Raw genomic sequence first — 17,880 nt, 5'->3', positions numbered from 1 at the left:
TTTTTTATGAAATTGGCTGTAAAAATCCTCTGCCAAATATTAGCAAATTAAATCCAGAAATATATAAAAAGAATAATATACCATGACCAAGTGGCATTTATTCTAGTTATGCAAAGTTGGTTAAATATTTGAAAATCAAACAATGTTATCCACCATATCCAATAGATTAAAGGGAAAAGTCATGTGATCCTATCCAATAAGGCAGAGAAAGCACTTGACAAAATCCAATCCCATTCATGATTTTAAAAAAAGAAGAAAAAAGAACTCCAAGCAAACTAGGAATAGAAAAGGAACATACTGAAACTCATAAAGATGATCTACAAACAACCTATACCGAGATTATATTTAACCGTGAAAGACTGAATGCTTTCTCTGTAAGATCAGAAACAAGGCACAGATATCTGCTCTCACCACTTTTATTAAATGTATTACTGGAGGTTCTAGTAAGAAAATAAAGCAAAAATAAATAAATACATACATTTAAAAGTTAAATTTTTAAAAAGTTCATTTAAAAGATAAAAGGACTATTCCTACTATGTTGAATAGGAAGGAATATATCCTACTGAATGTTGAAGAGTAATATATCCTATTATATTGCCTAAGGAAAAGTAAAACTGTCTGTGTCTGAAGAGGACATGATAATCTAAATGGAGAAAATACCAAGGAATCCACAAAAAGCTTGAGAAATAATATTAGTTTGTAAATGTTTTAGAGTACAAGATCAACACAATTTTATCACATTATATATTAATAACAAATGTGTAGAAGCTTAAATTAAAATATGTGATGCCATTTACAACTGACCTAAATAAATACTTAAATACAAGCCCAATAGGACATTTATAGGACCTCTATACTGAAAATTACAAAATGCTGATGAAGAAAAATTTTAAAGTCCCAAACAAATAGGGAGACATACCTTGTTCATGGATTAGGAAACACAACATAATAAAGATGTCAATTCTCCCCAAGTTAAGAGGCTTAACACAATTACTCTTAAAATGCCCTCAAGGTTTTTGCGGATATAGACAAGCTTTTTCTAAGATTTATATGGTAAGAAGAGGCTGAAGAATAGCTAAAACAATTTGTAAAGGAAGATTAAAATGGGAGGAATTAATCCACCCAATTTCAAGACTTTGCAGTAATTTTGGAGGGTAGATACATAGATCAATGGAATGGAATAGAGAACCCAGAAATAGACTGACATAAATACATTTAACCTGTTTTTGACAGCAGTGCAAAAGCTATCAAGGAAGAATAGACATTTCAAAAAATGGTACTGAAACAGTTGGACATCCCTTGACAAAAACAAACAAAAAATGAACCTTAACCTAAACCTCCACACCTTACACAAAAATTAAATCAAAGTGGATCATAATCTTAAATGTAAAAGCAGGACATTTTTAGGAAAAAAAATAGAAAATCTTTGGCATCTAGAACTAGGTGAATAATTCTTAGACTTGACACCGAAAGTATGATCAATAAAAGCAAAAACTGATAAATTGTATCTCATCAAAATGAGTTAAAAATGCTTCATAGAAGATCCTTTTAAGTGGATGAAAACTCAGATTACACAGTGGGAAAACATATTTGAAAATCCCATATGAGACAGATGACTTGTATCTATAATATACAAAGAACTCTCCAAACAACTTAAAAAAATCCAACTAGAAAATAGGCAGAGGACAGGAACAGACATTTCATGGAAGAGAATATACACATGGCAAAGAAGCACATGAAAAGATGCTCAACATCATTAGCATTAGGGAAATGCAAATTAAGACCATAATGAGATATCAGAGAATAACTAAAATTATAGTGACAACATCAAATGCTGGCGAGTACGTAGAAAAGTTATATCACGTCACTGGTGGGAAAATAAAATGGTTTAGCCACTCTGAGAAACAGCTTGACAGTCTCTTTTAATCCTAAAAGTAGATTCACCCTACAACGCAGTACTTGTACTCTTGAGCATTTATCCAAAAGAAACAAAAACTTAATTAAGTTCCCACAGAAACTTACACATAAATGTTCATAGCAGTTTTATTTATCATAGCCAATAACTGGCAACTACCCAAATGTCTTTCAATGGATGAATGTTGAAACAAATTGTGATAAAATCTTATGATAGAATACTACGGAGCAACGAAAAGGAACAAATTATTAATATATGCAAAAATTAAAATGAACTTCAAGGGAATGATGCTGAAGAAAAAATTTTTAAAAGCCAATCTCCGAAGATTAAGTAATTCATGATTATGTTTACGTATTATTCTTAAAATAACAAAACTGTGGAGATAGAGAACAGATTAGAAGTTGCCAAGGGTTAGAGATGGGGGTAGAAGGTACAGTGGGGAAACTTTGTGAGGTTTTTGTGGTCCCAGTACAAATAATACAGCACTCTTGGTTTTAATCCCTAAAGATTTTTAAAAACAATTCCTAATAAGAGTTGTCCAGATATTTAGCAATGGCAGCAGATTACAGGTATAGCTCCCCAACATGACAACTTCAAAAGAGATTGTACTAATTCAATGCATATGTTAATTTTAAAAAGGCCAGTCACAGTACTTAAATGGTATATATCTTAACGATATTATTCTAAGTATCTAGCTGTACCAGATGGACTAGCAGGATTTTCTGTACATTCAATCTTATTTAAGACAGTAAATCTTATAATAAGAGAGTTAAAAAAAGAAAAAGAAAAACAAACAAACCTCAACTACAGTTGGATATTCTCATAGGAAGATGAGGTGAAAATATGTAGCAGTGGTTCAAAAGCTTAAGCAGTGGCACCTAAATTTGGCTGCATATTAGAATCATCTGAAGCACTTTTTAAAAACCCTCACACTGACTGTTGGTCATCCTAGACCAATAAAATAACTTTAAATCTCCTCAGACGATGCCAGTGTCTAGCCAGAACTGAGAACCAGCAGACTAAGCAGAAGGGGATGTTTCTACAAAGATTTCTTAACAATAAGTCCTTTCACCCAATCAGATTTACCTTCCCACAAAGGGGTAAAGAAGGCTAGATGCTGACCATACTTGCTTAGCTTTAATTAGCACTTGTGACTTGCCCAAATCCTAGATCATGTTTCCCCTAAATTTCATGTTATTCCCTAAGTTTTTCAAATCCAGGGCTAAGGGGTTTGCCAGGATGAGGTTTTAAGTGTTCACACAGGGGAAGTCCCTGGCAAACCAGGACAGCGGTCACTACATTGAATTGTAAAGCATCCTAAATAACCCTGCCACTGCTCCCAGATACTAGTCTGTGCCAACCAGTGGAGAAAAGGCATTCTCCATTACTACCACGGCAAATGCTGCTGTACTTGCCTTGGCTACTCCCTATCTTTTCCAGGCATCACTCCCCTTCACCTGCTGGTGGACACTTTGGCCAGCTGACAATGCAGATATTTTCAAACTTTAAGGTGAATAAAAATCATATGGAGGGCCTGTTATAACAGAGATCACTGAGCCCCACTAGAGTTGCTGATTCCATAGGGCTGGGATAGGGCCCTAAAACTTGAATATCTGACACATTATCAGGGGACGGTGGTAAAGCTGGTCAAGTTGTTACCGAATGCAGGTTCATGTGTCTGAAGCACAGTGAGGCCAAACAAACCTAAAGGTTGGAGTCTGGAGAAGAGAAAGGTTTATTGCAGGATCGAGCAAGGAGAGGGGTGGTCCGTGTTCCAAAACCCCTGAAATCTCCAAAGGATTTCAGCAAAGCATTTTTAAAGGCCAGGTGAGGGAGGGACATCCCAGGGCATGTGATCAGCTCGTGCACAATCCTCTGATTGGCTGATGTTGAGGCCACAAGGCAGGTAACATTATCCATCCTTAGGTGCCAGGAGGTCTGAGGGCTACGTGCTCATGATCATCAAGGAGTTCATTTCTTCCATTGGGTGGTGGTTTTTAGCATCTGAAAACTCAAGAAATATGCCTGAGATACTATTATCTGAGTACTTCAGAGAGAAACTACAATAGAGGATATGGGGGATGGGTCTGTCCTAGGAAGGCCCCATAGGGTACTGCTTGGTTACAAGGTGACCATACTTTGAGAACCACTGCTCTAGTGGCTTGGAATGTTAAGAAAGCAATGGAAGAATCCCTTCCCAGATCTAGATTCTAGTATCACCAGCTATTTTGGTGGGAGGAAGGGTAAGTTTTGTCCTTGCTTGGACTTCTTGTTCATTTATATCAAAGCCTATTTGAGGCAGTGCGTTCGGCAGTCCTGCAGATCTGTCTTTTGCTTCAACAGTGTTTGGAATGAACAGACCCAGGGACGCTCCTTGCTCCAGCCCCCGACCACCTTCCAACCTTTCTTCCTTTCGCAACCTTTGGAATCAGACACTCAGCTATCCTCAGCCTCCAGGACAGGCCAACACCAGTTTTTGAGCTTAGCTCCTTATCACTGATCAACCACGAGTTCACAGGTTCGTCAGAATTATTCCACCGAGGTGGAGGCCGCCGTCCACTGCCTGTTCAACATGCATCTGTGGACACTTACCTCTCTCTGAGCATCTATTTCGACAGCAACAATGGGACTCTGGACAGTATGGGCCACATTTTTCGCCAACTGGCTGAGGAGAAGTGTGAGGGCGCCCAGCGCCTCTTGAAAATGCAAAACCAGTGCTGCGGCCGCGCCCTCTTCCAGGATGCGCAGAAGCCTTCTCAGGATGAGTGGGGTAAAACCCAGGATGCTGTGGAAGCCGCCATTCTTAGGGAGAAGAATCTGAACCAGGCACTAACGGATCTGCGCGCCATGGGTCCTGCCCGTGCAGACTCCCAGTTCTGTGATTTCCTGGAGAGCCGCTTCCTGGAGGAGCAGGTAAAACTCATCCAGAAGATGGGCGACCACCTGACCAACCTCCGCAGGCTGGCTGGTCCGCAGGCTGTGCTGGGCGAGTATCTCTTTGAAAGGCTCACCCTCGAGCCAAACAGGAGTCTCTGAAGTCCAGCCGCGTCTGAGGAGACCCTCTGGCGTCAGAGCTTCTGCCTGAAGCCCCGCTCTGCAGCCACTAGGCAGCTTTGTAACCGCCCTGGAGCCCTCTCCCAAGCCTTGGACCAAATGGAAACAATAATGCTTTTTGCAGAAGGAAAAAAAAAAGCCTATTTGAAATACAAACAGAATAAAGTGAAAAAAAGAAATATATACATATATTCACGTTCTTTTAACATATGAATTGCCCCACTTTATCTGTGTGAAATAAGTTTGTTCCCATTATTGGGCTGGTTCTCAAGCTTTGCTGCTCGTTTGAATTACCTAAAGAGCTTTGAAGAAAAACATTGGTGTCTGGGTCCCAGCCCCAGAGATTTTGATTCAGTAGGTCTAGGGAGGAGCCTGGGCACGGGAAGGTCTCAGAGTTCCCCAGGTGATTCTAATGTGCAGCAACTTTGTGAACCACCTCTTGGCTTCAATGCAGCTAGTCATCAGATATTAAATCTAAGACACATGGACTACTAGTGCGTGAGCTCTGTCGCTAGGTGTATTCCATTTTCTTTCTCCTGGAAGATTCGTGCCAGGGAAGATGATTGATAGTTGTGTTACTTCTCTGAAATGGATGGAAATTTCCAATTAGCGTGAACAGGGGAGGGTGAATGGGTGAATGCAATAAGGTGTATCATTTACGTATTGCCCTATGTGTATGGCTAGAAGCTTTTGCAACTGAGGTCTGCCCTACTTTTCATGCTAATGGTAATGCTTGTCCTCCTAATGCAGCCGTAAACTTTATAAGCCCATAGGTAGACAGCATCACAAAATATTTACCCCTCCCCACTGGCCCACTCTCAAGCTTCACTCCCCTTCCCCAATACACAAATGTACATCAATGCGCTTGAGACCAATATCAACATACTGACCTTCAATTCTTCTACTCTGCAGCTTCCCTCTTATCAGGAGATGTCAGCATTTAGTGCAAGGACAAATGCTTGCCTCTTGAGGAGTAATGTAGACAAAGCCTCCAAGAGACAAATAGCCCTCAGGGAGGGGGAAAAAGTCTTTCAAAAAGGTTGATGCCCAGAGGAGGCATTTTCAGTCATCTCAGCTTAGAGGTCAAATATCCAAAATTAAAAAGGTTAAAAAAAAGAAGAAGAAAGCAAGGAAGAAAAGAAGGAAACAATTTTCTTATCTCATAGTAATAAGGCAGTTTTCCTTAAAAAAAAAAGACTTAAATTCTCTTTCCTAATCAAAATGTGCTTTTCCATCTTTAGACTATTCCTCTTATATCCTGTATTATTCATGATGTTTAATTCTTGAAATAGCACATGGCTGAAAACAGAAGCTAACCTCTTGTTCACTATGAATTGAATCTTCTTTTCCTAGGACCCGTCTACAATGTACAATTTGGGGTTGGCCAACATAATTATTTTCTCTGAAATACGTTACAGCATTTTGCCTTTTCAATATATAGTTATACAATACATTGATAACACAACATATTTAATATAGTCAATATAGTAAATACAGCTATAACACACATGATATGATGCCACTTTGGTGATTTTCTTCATCCATGTAATTCTGAAATTTGACAGTATAGTTTTCATATTCTAATGAGCTGAGTATTACCTTTGCAAGGATAGAAAAATAAAATAAATTCATAATATTCTTGTGTGGTTTGCCCCTGGGGTGGATTACCATAATGGGGGGATATTTGAGCCTTTCCCCAAGTCATTAAAAATCCTCCAGCGAGCAGCCCCTTGTCCTCTCCAGGGAGTGGGGGGAAAGGATCTTTAATCATAATAATCCTGGGGGGAGAAATCTCGGAAATAAGACATCTGCTTCTGTGCCTTGTTGTTTTGCAGAATAGCAATGATTGCCTTAGCAGCTTCTATTGCCATATGTATACAATAAGTAAATGAACAGAAAATTGAATGAACGCATAAAAGAAGGATAAACCCACCCAGCTTAACAAACCCACTCTCTCACCTGCTGTGCCCCGAAACATGAAAGAAAGAATCATGGGATCATAAGGATTAATAAAATAACAGTCTCTGTTAACAATATTGACAGGAGGTATAAGGATAATTTGTCTGATGTGGGACCAACAGCTTAACTAACTGCTTAATTCTTTTTTTTAAGGGCAATTCATTCATTTATTGTTTAAAGATTGTAAGACATCTGAATTTTTGTAGCACAATTTAAATGTTTTACTTTTTTGATAAAGCAGAGTATAATAGCAAAAACAATTAGTTTCCAGTAATATCTATATCTCTATTCAGAATTAAGTCTTCCACAGACATGTAACCTGGAAACAAAAGCCTGTTACAATAAGCAAAGCTTCAACGGAGTGGCTACTTTTTGGGCCAGGGAAAGGTTCATCCCTATAGGAGGATGATGTGCTATGTAAAATGGCTGCAAGGTCACAGCCTTGAGGGCGTTGGAAGTCTACTATCCTATTCCACATTACGTAGTTCAGGGAACTTCAAATGTCTGTTCATCTGCAACCAAGCTGGCAACCTTTAACTGATATTTCAAGCAGGTAAGAAATAAATGAAAAGAAATCCCTACATTGATGTTCCTTGATTTACACTGTTAAATGGTTCATTAACATGTAATTCTGGCTAAGAATTACATTTGAGACTCCTTGCTCAGATTTTGGTTAACAGTACAAATCTTTCAGAAATTCATGTTTTTATTAATCAATAATTTGTCAGCTAGGATACGTTCAGGCATCAGCTGCAACATCAAAATAGGTGCACTGCCTCAGCGCTTTGGAAAGACATAATCTAAAACACTAATAGCAGACAAAATATCTGTTACTAGACAGCATATGTGCAGTACAGCAAGACAAAAACATATTCATATGTGCCACGGACCAGCCTCAGAAAGAGGATTTCACCGCCCAGGGTCAGAAGGGACGGGGTAAGGAACTGAAGTAGCACCGACGAATGGGGTCAGAAGGACCAAGACAACTGACGGTTGCAAGGCAAGTTTTATTATGCTACAGTTGCAGATTATATAGACTAGAAAAGGGAAGGTTGCCAGACGGTGGTTTACATTATCTAATGACTGTCTCGGCTCAAGGTTAACTTCCCTGGGAGAAAACCCATAAACCCAGAATCATCCAAAATAACCTGCACGTGCAGGGTGGAGACAGATTGGCTTGTCTCATTTTACATACTTTCTGATTTCTGGACCCTGGTGATTTATCTCCCGTGGAATGGAACAAGGAGGGGAACAAGTAGGGACAGTCCCTTCGAGCAGCAGCGGCATGCCTGGCATGTCTGTAGCCTGCTCTCAAGGCTGATTGCTTCCCACAGGTCCCCCTTCTTTATTTTTTAATTTTTGCTGCAAAATAATTCCATGAAGCTTAGTGCCGAGAGTAGTATACTGAAGCATGAGGATACGAAACAGACATGAGAAGATTATTATCAATAATAGGCAAATTATGGCCAGGGTAATAACTCCTGACAACCCTCTAGTAATCCACGACTAAGGGTTTAACCACTTTAAATGATCCAGTAAAGTTTGAATTACATCTTCTGGTGAAATATCATCAAGATGTGCATGTTGTATATCCTGAATTTCAGCATTTAATTTCTTAAGATCAAGACTAATATTATTATCTGACCAAACACTCAGCAGATGCATTTTTACTTTTTCCCATTCCCAAATACAGTCATTGTACTTGTAAGGAATAACACAAATCCACGTATACTTTGCATGACAAGCTAAACGCATCCTCAATTTTAATGCTGCCATCTGATCTCCAATCCTCAAAATTGCGTTTTTAAATTCATCTAACTTGTTATTAATCTGTAAATCTATGTGACTTTGTAAAGATTAAGCAAGACTGGTATTTTGAGATAATTGATTAGCAAAGTGAGCATGATTAATACTCTGTGAAAGAGCAAGACGGGCAGTAGCCGCGGTAGCAGACAGAGCAGCCAAGGCAAGTAAACTTACTATTAGCCACCCAATAAAGCGTCTCCTTCTCTGCAAGGCTTTAGAGAGTTCCACCCATGCCTGTACTCCAGTATCTTCATACCAAGGTTCTCTCAGATGTACAGGCACCATAACATATATGGGTTGCCTTAGTATAAGCACAGATTGTGTTCCTGCAGAAGGGAACATACAACTGCTAAAAATACAATGAACACAGCTAATATTATATCCTCCTTTGGAAGAATTACCAATGTTAATAGAACCAATCAAAAGTGTATATGGAGGAGCAACACAAGTTATAACAGGTGTATTGGAATAAGTTAGAGCTAGTTTCCATATATCCCAGTTCTTTTGAAATGTGATAAACCTATCTATGATGGGAATAGAAGAGAGAAGAATTGACCCCTTGGTATGATCTGTAGTACACCATATTTGGTTATTATTCCAAGATGCATTGCAACATTCAAAATTGGATCCAGCAAAGTTAATGGTCATAAAAGGAGGAAATTGAGGTTTTGATTTTCTGTTAAGAATAGTAACCTTATGTCCAACTATAAGTATCCCTTGTCCTCCAAGTAAATGCTTCATACAGAAATAATTTCCTGAATCTTCACCTGGAACCTTGGCCATAGTAATAGCGGAATCCCAAAGTGGCGAGGCATATGAGATTTGACCTCTAATATTAATAGCTTGCCCATTTTTATACCAAATGATGGTATCCTTAAGATCCTCTCGTCGGCTGGTAGCCGGGCCTGTAAGAGTAATGTTGGTTCCTGTAAAATGAAGGTTCACAAAAGCAAAACAGTGTAATAAATGAGTGATAACATGTTTAGTAGCTTCTCGGGTCTGTGCTGTAGCACAGAGGAAACCAGAATAAGTATCAATAGTGACATGAACAAATTGTAATTTCCCAAAAGACGGGATATGAGTAACATCCATTTGCCATAAATAACTAGGTAATAATCCACGAGGATTAACACCATAATGTGGAACAGGAAGGTGAGGTAAGCACTGTGGGCATTGCTTAACAATTTGTCGGGTGGCTTCACGAGTAAGGGAAAATTCTTTGCGTAACGTAGCCGCCGACTGATGGTGTAAAGCATGCGACTGCTGTGCTGCTTGTGAAGCAGTTTGATCATAACTTACCATAATATGAGGGTGTCCAGGACATGGACCATGAGTATCAACAGTATGAAGATAATGAATGCAATACCTTAGCCATTCTTGACAGCATGACGAACGGAAAGGAGGAGGACGGTAATTTGGGATATGTCCTGCTTTAGGGAAAAGAGATTGAGGAGGAAGAGTAACTTTAACTTTATTTTTGGGAGGAAAACGCACAGGATAAAGATCACGTTTAGATCGAGTTAAAACATCTGCAGTCACATTAAGTTTAGACAATGGACCAGGCAAGTTAGAATGAGCACGGATATGCAGAGCTGCAACACGGCCATCGTGGGAACGAATAAGCTGTTGAAGCAAACGAAAAGAGGATGATAATTCAGGGTCATTAGTATGTCCTCTGGTCACAGTCTCCAGAAGAAATAATAAGCTGATAAGATATTTACTATCAGAAAACAAATTAAAAGATATAGAAGGCAAATGTTTAAAAGCCATCATGACAGCATACAGTTCAACACGTTGAGCTGAAGTCAAGGAAGTTTGTTTAATGAGTTTTGTTCCGTCGTCAGTGATTACAGTAGCCCCTCCTGAAGAAGAACCGTCTGTAAAAACCAAAGGTACATGAGGAATAGGCTGTTGCCTAATTATAGAAGGAAAGATATAACAGTTAACTTTGTCGAATTGGATCAATTTATCAGCAGGGTAATGGCATTCCAAGGCACCTGAAAATCCTGCAAGAGCAAGACCCCATTCATTACTATGTTGAAAAAGCCAATTTTGTTGACTAACTGAATAAGGGATAATAATTTGAGAAGGTTCTATACCCAGAAGTTGTAAGCATCTAGTTCTACCTTGCATTATTAGCTTACTACTAAGTTCAAAATAAGGGTTAATAACCTTAGAGGATGTAGTTTTCATATGAATCCATTCAATAATGCCAACAGTTTGCCATAAGATGGCAGTAGGCACATGAGGTGTTGGACAAGCAATTAAAGAAATTGGCAGGTGAGTATGCATTCGAGTTAACTGTGCAGAGCTGATAGCTCTATTAACTACTTGTAAAGCTTGAAGTGCTTCTGGAGTCATAGAGCGTGAAGTAGAAGGAGCTGAGTCACCTTTAAGAATATCAAACAAAGGCTCTAATTGAGCAGTAGTAAGTTTTAAGGAAGGCCTTGGCCAATTAATGTCTCCAAGTAATTTTTGAAAATCCTTTAATGTTTTTAAATTATCAACTCGAATTTGCAGTTTCTGAGGCCTAATGGTAGTGTTATCAATATATTTTCCCAAATAGAAAAATGGAGATTGTCTTTGAATTTTTTCTGAGGCAATGACCACGCCAAATGATTGTAAGGATTGTTGTAAAAATTGAAAAGCAGTCTCTAATAAAGAAATATTATCAGTGGCTAAAAGTATATCATCCATATAATGTATGAGATATAACGTTGGAAACCTTTTTCTCACAGGAGTTAAGGCCTGAGCCACATAGTTTTGGCATAATGTAGGACTATTTGCCATGCCCTGAGGCAATACTTTCCATTGAAAGCTCCTCATGGGCTCCTTAAAATTTAAGGAAGGCAAGCTAAAAGCAAAATGTTTTCTATCTTCAGGAAACAAAGGAATAGTGAAAAAAACAATCTTTTAAATCTATAACTAAAAGATGATAATCGTGTGGTATGGCTGTTGGAGAGGGTAGGCCTGCTTGAAGAGCTCCCATTATTAGCATAGTTTTATTAACAGCTCTTAGATCCGGTAATAACCTATATTTTCCAGATTTTTTCTTGGTAATAAAAATAGGAGTATTCCAAGGACTATTGGAAATTTCTAAATGCCCTAATTGTTTCAGTACTAATTGTTCTGCAGCTTCTAATTTCTCCTTTGTGAGGGGCCATTGGTCCACCCATACAGGGTCATCACTCAGCCAAGTAATTGGATCGGCAGTGAGTGGAGGAGAATCCAAGGCCCCTAAGAAAAACACAAACCTTGTCTATCATATTTTATTTTCACATCAATAGGATAGACAGGTCCTTGTTGATTTGTTCCCAGCCCTTTTGTGGGAAGAAATCCTTGATCCAACATCATATTAGAGACTTGAGAATTTGGACTATAAAGTAATACTCCCATTTCTTTTAATATATCTCGGCCCCAGAGGTTTAAAGGCAGCCTAGGCAAAACATAAGGCTGGAAGTATCCTGAATGGCCCTCACTATCTTGCCATAATAACTGACTACTTTGCATAGGAGAAGAACTCTGTCCTATTCCTTGAAGTTCTGTAATAGTAGGACTAACGGGCCAATGTTTATGCCAGTGAATCTGTGTCATAACAGAGACATCAGCTCCAGTGTCTAACAAACCTGAAAAAACCTTTCCATTAATGGTTCATTTCCTTTCTGGATGTTCTTTCCCTATCTTCTGAATCCAGTAGGCAGCATTAGATGATCCAAAAGCCTTTGTGTCTCTCTTTTGATGTTGTAAAATTTGTCCATGAGGTACAAAGGGCAAAAGTAGCAATTGTGCAATTTTATCCCCAGGAGAAATCATTATTATATTTTTAATAGTTTGTGCCATGATTTTTATTTCTCCTTCGTAGTCACAATCTATGACTCCTGGCATAATAGTTAAACCCTTCATGGTGACACTACTTCTTCCCAATAGTAGTCCCATCAAACCCTTGGGTAAAGGTCCATAGATGCCCGTAGAGAAGGCCTGAGGACCCATTTCAGGAGTTAATACATATCGGGCGGAGGTACTGTGGTCCAGTCCTGCGCTTCCTGCTGTTTCTCTGGAGAGCAAAGATATTGTATGTTTTTGTTTTTGGTTAATGTCTGATTGATAGTTTGAGGAGGATACACAGACATTGCCCCTATTATCTGTTGGGGCCGGGGAAGGCCCCGGGAGGAGTTTCCCGACAGTGGTGTTCCATCCTTGTGGGCCACTGAGCGACCAACAATCGCGTGCCCAACGTTTTCCCCTATTGCATTTAGGGCATAAACCAGGGATTTTCTGACCATCTGGAGGGTTTTGAGTTGGGAAGGAAGGACCAGGGTTACAGTGAAAAGATCTACATTCTCCAGCAAAATGACCTGCCTTTCCGCATTTAAAACTAGTCTTTGTTCTCTTTGGATTGTTTTTAAACCCCACTTTAGTTGATGCTGCAGCCATAGCAGCACCCTGTATATAAGCAGGCCCAATGTCTGCACAAAGGCGAATATAATCCTCCAATGTTCCCCGTTTTCTCCAAGGTCGAATCGCAGCCTGACATGCATTATTAGCATTTTCAAAAGCAAGTTGCTTAACTACAATTGTACCAGTGAGTCCATCCACAATGAGTCTCCCCACCGGCTGTAACAATCTATCTACAAAATCAGCATATGGTTCATCAGGTCCCTGTCTAATTTTTGAAAGATCCTCAGTTTTGTGTGTAGAAGATAATTTCCTCCAGGCTTGTAATGCCAAATGATTTATTTGAGGATAAGCAACAAAGGGATAAGTTAATCGAACTTGTAAAGAAATATATGGTCCTTCCCCAATCAGCATATGATAATCAACTGGAATATCATGGGTAGCATTCTTTTCTGCTTGTTCAGCAGCCCGTTCATAAAAATCAAACTTCCATATTAAATAATCTCCACCATTTAAACAAGCTCGTGCAATAGACTGCCAATCAGCAGGGGGAAGAGCTTCTCCTGTAATAGTGTCAACCATAGCAGTAGTAAAAGGAGCAGTGGGCCCATATTGAGCACAAGCAGATTTTAAATCTTTCAAAACTTTAAAAGGAAGAGCCTGATGCTCCCTAATAGCCTGTTGAGGATTATTAGGATCAGGTCTTTCCGTGACAGGACAACAGAAAATAGGATCTTCTCCTCGTTTTATTGCTGCTTGTACAGCACGTTGCAAGGGACTGAGCAGTTTTACAGATGGAGAATTTTGAGGAAGACAGTCCTTACTAATTTGCAGCTTTTTCACTGACTTATCTATTATAGCCATTAGAAAATCATCTTCAGGATACTTCTCTCTTTTATGTTTAAAAGCCTCATCTGTTAAGTCAAAATGTTCCTCTTCATCTGAAATATTTAAATTTATTAGCTCTTTTGGTTTAGGAAGTGGCGACACAGTAGCTGATAATACAGTCGTTTCTTCTGTCAGAGGCTTATGTTTTTCTGACTTTACATTCAAATCAACACTATCATGAGAAGAACCTAAACATATTTTTATCAGATTCCACAAACTAAATGTAACAACGGCAGTATGAGTAGGCCCTCGAGACTCATAATAATTTTTAAAATCTTCTCCAACTTTCTGCCAGATTTCTATGTCACAGAGCCGCCATCAGGAAACCAGGGAGATACATCATGGATATGCTGCAAAAATTCAGTCAACTGTGAGGTAGAAACTTTATTACCCCGAGCTTTAAGCATCGAAAGTAAAACCGGAGCAAATAATTCACGCTCCTTTGAGCCCTTTTGCCCCATCTTATTTTACTTCTGACTGTTGCCTTATGCCTCTGTTAGTTTCACTTTTACTCGTGTCCACACATATTTTGCATAAGGGTTCTCTTACCTGCACTTTCTTTTTCTTTTCATTGGCTTCACGCTTCAGGTCCCTGTTCAGGCGCCACTTGCCGCGGACCAGCCTCAGAAAGAGGATTTCACCGCCCAGGGTCAGAAGGGACGGGGTAAGGAACTGAAGTAGCACCGACAAATGGGGTCAGAAGGACCAAGACAACTGACGGTTGCAAGGCAAGTTTTATTATGCTACAGTTGCAGATTATATCGACTAGAAAAGGGAAGGTTGCCAGACGGTGGTTTACATCATCTAATGACTGTCTCGGCTCAAGGATAACTTCCCTGGGAGAAAACCCATAAACCCAGAATCATCCAAAATAACCTGCACGTGCAGGGTGGAGACAGATTGGCTTGTCTCATTTTACATTCTTTCTGATTTCTGGGCCCTGGTGATTTATCTCCCGTGGAATGGAACAAGGAGGGGAACAAGTAGGGACAGTCCCTTCGAGCAGCGGCGGCATGCCTGGCATGTCCGTAGCCTGCTCTCAAGGCTGACTGCTTCCCACACATATGTTGGCTTGTTTAAGCCTCAAGCCCTCGATCCTTTGATGAAATACAATAATTTCATTCCTATGGTTTTCAATACCAAAAACTCAACCTCCAGGAGGGCTAAAGTCTAATTTGTACTCCAAACCAAGTAGCAGTGCAGTTCGCTACTACTGAGGCTGAATCCATAAAGACTTCAAGACCACGACCAGAAGACAAGTTATTATATATAATACCCTAGAAGGCCTGAAACATAATTATCATATACATAGCTGGTCCTTCAGAGCTTTTCACCTATAACATGTTTTTTGATGAAAGTTATTTAATGTACTGGAGATAACTGTGACTTACTGATCAAATATTTGAATACTTATACTTACCTGGGATTTCATTTCTGCTGAAAGAAAAAGGAAGAACAGGACTCACCTAAAAAAAACAAACTTTAGAAATGAAAGTAAAAATCTTATCACACACTCTCACTTTTGGAAGCAGCATAGAGGGGCAGTCAATGGTAAAACACTGGTGAAATAGGTCAAAACTCTAGGCCAAAAATCCATTATTATTATCGTCAGTGACAGTACCACAACTGTGCCCTTCATAATTAATAAGCACTCCTAACAATCTTCATTTGGCACCAGATGATGTGTTGAAGAGAAACATTCTGGGAGGTTTTGAATCACACTTGGTATTTTGTTAGCCAAGTTACAGGAGAATTTTTAAAGTGGGGGGAAGGGAAGAAGGAAACGGACCAGAAAAAGAATTGAAGCCATCATCTACAGACCAACAAAGCACTGAGAGTTCCAAACGTTATGTCAGACACTAAAGTGACTGATAGAGGCTCAAGTGGTTTATAAAACCTATAAAAAGACTACACCAGCAAAGTCCCCATTTATCGGTAGAGTTCAGAAACTAAAACAAGGAATATTTTAGCTTAAAACCTTATCTCAAGAGAATCATATACACTTCACATGAATAAAAATACCTGAAACCAAACATTTTTAAAAGCTCCAATACCCAAAATATAAAGAAAAAAATTAATTCAGAAGACTCAATCAATCCGTGATAATCACAAAACGGCCGGGCAATCTCTATCTCCCTTCCACATTAACCATCCATCCCCTGGAAGACCAAGGGAGATCAGACCTTCCAGACTTACCTTCCAGACTCACCTTCCAGACCTTCCAGACACCTGGCTGCTGCAAAATTCGATGGAGACTCCTTGTGGAACAGCAGTTTCGCATCTCTTGGGTTTCTCCCTATCGTGACCATGCAGGAAGCAAGTCTGGCTGTGCTATTTCTTATCATTGTCTGTCACCCATCTGCACCATGATATTGAAAAAGTAGTTCCCTTTCCCCCAGAAGGTTGAGGCTCAGCTACAGGGGTAATTCTCCTGGGCACACAGTCATTATTTAGGCCGACTCAGTGACTTCAACCGGCTTAATCATGTGATCAGGTTTGTTGCCGGCTGCATAATGCTCCCACATCTGTAGGTAGAGCCGCTCTAGTTCCATTGTATATTGTTTGGTGTTGAACAGAGGGCTAGATGTTCTCTGCTTCCAGACTTTGCCACGAATTTTCTTCAGGTATTCGAGATCAGTTCCCAGTTTCACAGCTATCTCTTCATATTCTTGCCGATTTTTAGCAATCAGCTCAAGACAGCCTAAACAAGTGAGCTGGGAACCTGCAACTCGGGAAGCAAGAGTCTCTCCTGGCATAGTCACCATGGGGGTCCCTGCCCAAAGGACATCCATCCCTGTGGTGTGGCCATTACAGAGTGGAGTGTCCAAGCAGACATCAGCCAGCTGGCCTCTCCGAACATGTTCCTCTTTAGGAGCAACAGGTGAAAAAATGATACGGTTCGGGGGAAGGCCCATATTTTGTGCGTACTGTTGAATATTAACTTCTCCTGCTGCTGGAAAACGCAACAGCCACAGTACACCATTGGGAACACGCTTCAGAATATTTGCCCACATCTGCAAAGTAGATGGGTCAATTTTGTATAACTGATTAAAGTTACAGTACACAATGGCATCTTCCGGTAACCCGTACTGAGAACGTGTGGTTACAATAATGGTACGGGGAACCTCCTCTCCAGTGGCAGCCTTATTGTTGATCAGGGTAATTGCCAGGCCATTGCTAATACTGAATCCATTCATTGTAATCTGAATTTGTCCTCTGTTAATCATTTCAATAACTGCTTCTGCAACAGTATTCATAGGAATGACAGGCATATTAAGAGCTGTATTACTGCTGTCTGCGTTGTCTTCTCCATCAGGACATTTCATCTTGACTATTTGCACATCTGATAGACTATCAAGAAATGCTTGGAGGTCGATGCCATTCAGCACAATCCGATTGTCATAAATGTGCCCATTGGACTTAAAATCGATGACGGCTTTTTTCTTCAGGTGCGGGAACATATTAGCATGATCACCAATAAAGAACGTATGGGGCATATAAGCCAGTTTCTCAGAATACTGCTCAGCAACTTCAGCAGGTGACGTTTCCTGATCAGTGATGATATAATCCATGAAAAGCACGCCACTAGTCCCAGGGTACCCCAGCCACATTGCCTGAATAGGAGCTGGCCTGAGAGCAAAGAGTTCATTTCGAGCACCCCTGGTATAACCATTCATATTTACAAGGATGTGTATACCATCTTGATGGATGCGATCAGCTGCTTTCCCATTGCATGGAATCTGAGAAAGATCAGTGAAATGATTGGCTTCTGCCATCACCTTCGCTCGGAAGTTTGTGCCATCATGTGGGCTCAGGGCATGACAGAATATCTCAAATTTATCAGAATTGTGAATGCCTGGAAT

General features: G+C 39.8%; 1 pseudogene across 1 annotated transcript in view; it reads left to right on the top strand.

Moving 5' to 3' along the window:
* Positions 1-5,117, top strand: part of LOC308611724 (ferritin light chain-like) — a 99,645-nt pseudogene extending 94,528 nt beyond the window's left edge. Inside the window, exon 2 of the transcript in view lies at positions 4,427-5,117. The product of the transcript in view is annotated as a ferritin light chain-like (transcript). The remainder of the gene's footprint in view (positions 1-4,426) is intronic.
* The last annotated feature ends 12,763 nt before the right edge of the window (positions 5,118-17,880 follow it).

This window comes from Mesoplodon bidens (genome assembly GCF_964165515.1).
Source record: "Mesoplodon bidens genome assembly, contig: HAP1_SCAFFOLD_182, whole genome shotgun sequence".
Taxonomy (NCBI): Eukaryota; Metazoa; Chordata; class Mammalia; order Artiodactyla; family Ziphiidae; genus Mesoplodon; species Mesoplodon bidens.
Note: the sequence above shows the minus strand (reverse complement) of the source record. Positions and strands in the feature narration are given on the sequence as shown.